The sequence below is a fragment of the Limulus polyphemus genome, unplaced genomic scaffold (assembly GCF_000517525.1).
Source record: "Limulus polyphemus unplaced genomic scaffold, Limulus_polyphemus-2.1.2 Scaffold183, whole genome shotgun sequence".
Taxonomy (NCBI): domain Eukaryota; kingdom Metazoa; phylum Arthropoda; class Merostomata; order Xiphosura; family Limulidae; genus Limulus; species Limulus polyphemus.
This window is the reverse complement of record NW_013665793.1, coordinates 736,065-744,199: the sequence shown is the minus strand read 5'-3', so window position 1 is coordinate 744,199 and position 8,135 is coordinate 736,065. Positions and strand designations below refer to the sequence as shown.

The 8,135-nt window shown below is 30.8% G+C and overlaps 1 long non-coding RNA gene across 1 annotated transcript in view; it reads right to left on the bottom strand.

The window, feature by feature from the left end:
* Positions 1–4,505: 4,505 nt before the first annotated feature.
* Positions 4,506–8,135, bottom strand: part of LOC111084958 — a 50,725-nt gene continuing 47,095 nt past the window's right edge. Inside the window, exon 3 of the long non-coding RNA XR_002609834.1 lies at positions 4,506–4,906. This is a non-coding gene — a long non-coding RNA (uncharacterized LOC111084958). The remainder of the gene's footprint in view (positions 4,907–8,135) is intronic.

Sequence of the window (8,135 nt, the reverse complement as noted above, 5' to 3'; positions counted from 1 at the left end):
TGTCCTATAAAGTGTGTATCATACGTCTATCAAGGTTTGTATGACACTGAAGAATGTCCTGAAATGTGTGTATCACACGTCTATCTAGGCTTGTATGACACTAAAGAATGTCCTGTAAAGTGTGTATCACATTCGAAGCTGTAGCTGCTATTCATTGCACTTCGAATTTCTCGGTAAATGTAAAAATGTAAAAAACATTTTCAGCATATAATGCAAGACGCTGGAATAATTTTGGGAAAAGAGAGAAAGTAAGCACATTAAATGACCTTATTTTCACATATCTACCAGAACTGAGCGAATTTTCAGTCTAAGAAATCAGATAATTTTAGAAACCAAACTTATTTGCGTTATATTTTAAAATAGGGTGTTTGACAAGATGTCGGCCAAAGTTTTACAGTCTAACATCCATGAAAAGAAAACATTTGTTCACAAAGGTTTTCTGTTTCATGGCAAAAAAAAAATCATAATTGTATATAAAATATTCCTTGACATTTAATTGCAGGAATGATTTTAAATTATAAAATTAATTTATAAGGACACTAAAATACATCTTGATTCAAGAGATGTGAATTATATGCTGAATTTCATTTATACTGGTTTTGTAGATACTTTACTATAACACTAATACAAATAGTCCAGTCTTTCAAAAGATACTTTTTCAGCATATGTGCTTCTTTTGTTTGTTTATAAAGGCAAGTCTGTACAATGTGCTATCTGCCTTATGCCCACTGCGGGAATCAAACCCCAGATTTCGGTTATAAGCCCTCAAGCTTATCGTTGAGCCAACGGAGGAAGTTTATTTACTCAAAATATAAGTTTACATTCGATATTTTGAGATATCTAAGCGTAGATTTCTGAATTTCGAATTTTAAGATAGTATTCTGTTTTAATGAACATTGAAAGCCTTTTAAGCTTGCATAACTACAAGGTGATAAATAATTATATATTACGCGTTTGTCTTCATTATAAATACCTGATGGATAGGTTGTACACATATTATATTTTATTTTATTAAGTTCTGTAACAAATAGAAGGTCGGTTGTGGCCTAGTGGTTAGCGTGCTCGGACTGTGGATGTGAGGGTACATGTTTTGTGTCCAGTTGCCGCAAAAATTAATCTCGCTCCTCAGTTTGGAGCCATGGTTACGTTATAAAAATATTCGATTAGAGTAGCCCAAGAGTTGGCGGTGGGTGCTGTTGACTAGTTTGCTTTCCGTTTGGTCTTTGAGTTCAAAACTAGGGACGGCTAGCACAGATTACTCATGTGTAGCTTTACACGAATATTCAAAACAATAAAATAATTTTGTTACAAATTTTCTTTTATTTATTTTCTAAAGTTGTATAAATTTGATAAGATAAAGCTTAACTTTTTAAGCATTACTCTTACTGAACAATGCTGTATATCTACGAAAATTATTATTTTTTTCCCTTTATATAGAAAGAAAGTATGAGAACTCATAATGCTAAAAATCGGGTTTCGATATCGGCGGTGGGGAAATCACAAATAGCCCATTGTATAGCTTTGTGCTTAACAATAAAAAAAAAGCTAATATATATATAAGAGAAAAATAAATATTTACGATTGAAACTATGTTGTTTATGGTCTTGCGATAGATAAATAAAAAGGTCACTGTAAATGAAAAAAACTGGAGTTTTATGGTAAATAAACGGACTCAAAATAATTAAACTTATTTCTCTAAACGTAAACACGTATTTTAAGATACATTAAGATAAAAACCGAATTATGTAAAAGTAATTACGTATTTTTGGTGCACTTAGGCGATTATTTTATTGCTAATAATGTATATTGTAAACAATGTACAGTGTTATTGTAGCTTGTACACGTGAATATTGTGATGATTAATAGTTGTAAACGCATACATGTATATTAGCAAATATCTTATCTTAGCAAGCTAAAGATAAAACTGGAATGTACGGTACTCTTATTTGGAGAAAACTTTTCAATGAACCTTTAACGGACGTGAAAGTATTTTACTTTAAATGAAACATTTAATCACAACCCTGTTGAATTTTCTTTATATGCCACAGAGCATTATTCACTGGGTAACTGATTAGTAAGCATTTTATAACCCTAACCAAATATTACAATCAATTATAATTTATGTTTCATTTATTAGACAAATAGCATTCGTACCGTATCTGAACACAATAGTCTTAACATGTTTGGATATGTATAAGACAGAACAAACACGTTCGTGTTGGATACTGAAGAAAACACCTACCTTGAGCCATTATAGCTAGATATAATCCCTTTAGGCTATATTCCATTCTTTGAATTCTTCTATTGTTTCAGGTTTTGGAATTTTAATCACGAGATTAACTGATTTCACGAAAGAACTTCCATGTCTTCGTAAGGCTCACGTTCAGGATTGTCAGTGATGGCATGAAAGAGGTGCTTCTATACGAAGTACCGCTGTGACTAGCGTAATAAACACACCCTTCTTTATCAGTGTCAACTAAAATAAGTTTCCGAACAAACTTAACGACTTTTATTTTCAAAGCAGGTTTTAAGTACAAAAGAATTTTTTTCCCAAAAAAGTACAAGAAAATTAATCAGTACTGAATGTAAAAGGACGAAACGAGAAACGATACTGGTATCAAGTCTATATATTTGGACAGAGGAAGAATAAATTTTGATAAAGATTAATATTAATATAATAACTGTCAACCTCAATTCTCTTGTTCTCTCTCCTTCGTTCGAAATATAGTTTTGTTTGTACATATCTGATAATTTTTCGTTTCACTATTCAATGAAACACGGAGAATTCTACTTTTTTGGATTTTATTTTACAGGTATGTCATGTTGATAGAATAATTTCCCAATATTTTTCACTGTGAATTCATCCACAATATACATTTTCGTAAAAATAAAGTTTTCTATTTTCTCGATTAATGTGTAAAGACCTCAATTATCAACGTGGACTGTCAATCTTTGGATCGAGGGTTCGAATCCCGTCATAGAACATGCTTGCCCTTTCAGCCGTGTGTTTGTGGAGGGATATATAATGTGACGGTGACTCCCAGTTTTCGTTGGTAAAGAATAGCCCAAAAGTTGGCGGTATATGGTGTTGACCAGCACCTTCTCTCTCTAGTCTATCACTTCAAAATTAGGGACTGCTAGCGCACATAGCCCTCGAGTAGCAAACAAACAAACTTTATCAAAGCTTTATTCTAGACGTTTATTTCAATATCTTGTGACTACAAATTATTAGTTAAGTTGAAATAAAGCATCTTACGTAACAGTGACGTTTTACGAAATTATGAAATTTAAAACAACAGCTATCAAATGTTTGTTATATCAACACCAAACTGATTCGGTGAAATACAACACAACTTGAATAGGACACAAGTCTGGTGTTTAACGGTTACAAATTCTAGTAAAATACAAAACAACTGGAATAGAACACAAGTCTGGTGTTTTAATGGTTACAAGTTCAAGTAAATACAACACAACTTGAATATGACAAGTTTTGTAGTTTATCGGTTACAAGTTCTAGTAAAATACAACACAACTGGAATAGAACACAAGTCTGGTTTTTTAACGGTTACAAGCTCAAGTAAATACAACACAACTTGAATAGGACACAATTATTGTGTTTTAACGGTTACAAGTTTAAGTAAATACAACACAACTTAAATAGGACATTAGTCTTGTGTTTTAACGGTTACAAGTTATAGCAAAATACAACACAAGACGAATAGAAAACAATTCTAGTGTTTTAATGGTTACAAGTTTAAGTAAAATACAACACAACATCAATAGAACACAAGTATGGTGTTTTAATGGTTACATGTTCAAGGAAAACATAACACAGTTTGGGGTAATTAACCGAACACGTATGTGATCCTATACAATCTATATACACTTAATAAAATTAAGATTTCACAACACAACATTTTATCTAAATAACCATACACCATTTATGTGTTTCTGTCGCCACAACAACCGTGTTATTTCATTCAAATTCACGTTTTTTGTAACATAACAAACTATTTGTATTAGTTTACAACAAAACTTTTTATATTGTATAAATTTAAACTTCGCTATTTTAGAAACTGATCGAATTACAGTTCGATATTTCAGGAGATATAACTGAGAAAATGGGCTTATTGTCTTATTCGAAGCTTGAACCATGATTAGAACTATGATTTCGAAATTGTTATTTTTTACAATTTGGATCTCATTTATATTTATATTTTTACAAATGATGAAATTTGTACGAAACAATTTCTTGAATTTACTTTAGTAGCGTTACAAGGAGAAACAATTACTTCAGAAGTACGATGCAGAATATTTCTTAAAAATAGTTCATAAATTAGTCTAATTTATATAAAAGTGTAGAATAACTTAATACTACACAGTCTTTCTTAATGATTTAAACCTCGTACGTAAGAGTTTATGATTAATTTATATACAATTGGCTTTCTTATGTTATAAATATTATAAATATGTGCTCTAAAAGAAAAACAACAGCAACACATTAGCAACGTAAACTCATTTACTTTTGAAATAATACAAATCTTGTAAAAATATATTGGAAATTCAAACTGGAAATACGTTTTTGAAATATCTGGTATGTTCATAGAACTTCACATCCTGCACCAAAACATTAAAAACATCAAAATGATAATTAACACAAATTGATAATCTAGTATTATTTGTTGTTGTTGTTGTTTTTATTTTAACCAGATGGGTTGACTCTTCTAATTATTTTATTTATTCCGCACAATCAGTACCTACATCTTTCTTCGGATGATAGCTTCATAAAATGTATCTTTTGTCTCCATACGGATGTTGTGGAAAGTTTGCCTACGTGCCATGTTAGTCGTTATTCATTGTGGAAATAAAATATATTTCTTTCGTAGTCTCGTGAGAAACTGTATATCTGTAGAAAGACAGATAAATTATTACATAAAGCCGCATCCTTATACTTCAGTTTTATAAAAAAAAAACAGTTTATTACATAAATCGCATCCTTTTACTTCCATTTTTATAAAAACAAACAGAGTATTACATAAAACCGCATCCTTTTACTTCCGTTTTTATAAAAAACAAATAGTTTATTACATAAAACCTCATCTTTTTACTTCCATTTTTATAAAAACAAACAGTTTATTACATAAAACCTCATCCTTCTACTTCTGTTTTTATCCAAACAAACAGAGTATTACATAAAACCGCATCCTTTTACTTCCGTTTTTGTAAAAAACAAACAGTTTATTACATAGATCGCATCCTTTTACTTCCATTTTTATGAAAACAAACAGTTTATCACATAAAACCGCATCCTTCTACTTCTGTTACACGCAGAATTATATAATTTTATAACTTTATTGGATAAATTCACAGAGTGTACTGTAATTTTCTAATAAATTATATACGAGATTAAATTATAAGCCCGTCTTTACACACTGATCCTCTATAGTAAATGAGAAAATTTTCAAAGAACTGTGAGAGTGTTTTACCTTTGGGTCTTAATACAGTAGTATGGATCATATTGTATGGTTTAAAACTTTAAACGACCAAAACTACCCGAGTTTTAATAAACTATGTCATGTGATGTCTTTATGTTGCTTGGAACTAGGAATCTTACATTGCTAGATAAGTATATTTTTTAAAGAATTTGAATTAAATAGGAGGAAAAAACACATAATGTTCATTTATAGCTCTAATTATCAGAGTTGTGATCCAGATAATCTTGAAGAAAATCATGATTAGCAACCCCACGGCATTTCTAATTAATTACTCCGACCTATAACTATTGTTAGACACTATAAAAAAGTTGGTGTTCGTGGTTCAGTCTTCTTGCTGTGTTTAAAGTAGAAAAATCACGTACTCTTTAATCATTTGTTCTTTTCCGTCAGGAGGACGCCGACTGGACATCTGTTCAAACTGCTTCTTGGAAATGTATCTTGGACAACTATAAACTGAGAATAGAATAACACTATACAGCCAATACCAAAAGTACAGCCCGATTTACTAAAGAGGTCAGAATGTTATAAAACCATTCGCTGATTCTTTTATCAACCTAGTCTGCTATTGGTCAGACTGATCTCCTCAAACAATTGGAATGAAAAGTTCTTGGTAAGATTTTCTTTGACAAAATAAATCTTGAGAAGTGGGTTTGGCGTTTTATGGGAAGATTTTATTGTTTTATGGTAATGTTAAAAGAATACAGTTAAGGAATTTGAAGCTAAATAACAGTACAGATAAGAACAACGAGCCTCTAAGACTTATATAATATTACCATGTGAATACCTAGTTTTTGTTACTCTTGATGAGTTGAAGTGAGTTTTAAGATCACTTTAGGAGCTTTATTTCATACAAAAAACCCGAAGGGTAACTAACTGATATAAAAATAGGATAACAGCAAAACTGTAAAATAGCGCGACATCTATAGGAACTAGATATTGATATAAAATAGTTATAAATTTGTAATAATAATAATAATAGATTTTGTGATGTTCATGAATTTTCACCAATCTTGCGAGAAGTGTTTTTGAAAGTAAACAATTTTGCATAATCTGGTTACATTTGGAGCATGTTTTCAATAACCGGGAATATAAGGCATAACTTTATTCGAATTCATACATTGAATCTGTGAAGTACCTTATCAATATTATTGATATAGGACTTTGTTTAAAACTGTATACATGAAACAAGGTGTTTTAAATACGGGTTTTTCTCACACAATTATTCTCACAAATGTCTTTAGACATATTTTATTAATGGAAGAAAATCAACAAACAAATTCAAAGTAATTAATTTTTGTCTTTTTAATTTTTCCTTATTTTAGATAGTTGATAATGGTTAGTTTGAATATACATATATTTATATGAAATAAAGATGAAAGATTTGTCTTGAACAAAGGTATAATTGACAGCAACTGTCGAGTTCAAATTGACACTTGTAGAGAAAGTCTTAGAAGAATAATCTACAAAAGTAAAAAATATAATCGCAAGAAACTTCTTGAAATTTTTGTACGAGATCACCAGGATTTTGTACATTTTTGTATATTTGTTTTGATTCTGCCCAAAAATGTCTGTGAAGTTTGTACATCCGCCTGGAAGTTTTGAACCCTTTGAAGAAGTGTAAACCCATCTTTCGTACAACTGAATGTCCTGTTTACTTAAGGTGTTTTGTACGTCTATAAATTAAGTATTCATTTATTTCTTAGTTTCCGTGTTTCTTCATAAATCACGCGAAGAACTACATTACCCTCAAGATACGATAAAAGTTGAAACCTACCACTGTTTAAAGAAAAATGTTAGACTTAGTTGAAGGACACGTCATGCCAGTTTTGTCGCTGTGTCTAATTCCAGCTACTATGTATGTATATATATAGGCCTGTGTAAGTTTGACGATCATCTGCCTGATTGGACGAGAAGTAATTTTAATGAGTAAATGTGCGTATATGAGTCTTAAAATGCTATGACGTAGATAAGGATGATTAAATTTATTTTATGAACAACATAAAATATAAGACTGTTTGGTTTCAAAGAGAGTAATTTGCTAACTTCAAGCCTGCTGTTCACTAGAGCGAAAACTTCCAGGTTTGGAGCTCCACCTGGAAATGCAAACCTACCATTCAGGTAACTAAATCAACTCATCAAACGGTTTATGACACTATGATATCATACATGGGCAATATGCCAGGACAAAGAGTGGCGAATGTAGCGAGAAGTTCTGAAACCTAGTATAATAAAAAGACTTCACAATAATAAGACAACGTTATTTTGGAAGTGATGGTCTTAGAGCTCTGAAGAAAACAGTTTGTGAGTCAGTTGTGTCAGGTTAGTTGAACAGACTCTTTTCACTCAGGTAAGATGTTTGATCTGACTTAAATTGTGTTCGAATGAAAATATAGTATTCCTTGCAGATTAATAAAACAAGGTATATTTGCATTAAACTAATGCTTTGTGTTTATTTAAGTTTTATGTATTCGTGTATTCGGATGCTTCTGAATTGTGTACACAGTTCTGTTAAAATCACTTTTACAACCGAAACGCCAATCGTTTTAATAAAGGCTCTGGATTAGGATAAGTAATTACGTAATAACAATATTTTTGTATATTTTTTAACAAGTATATGTATTCAAATTCGGTGACGAGGAA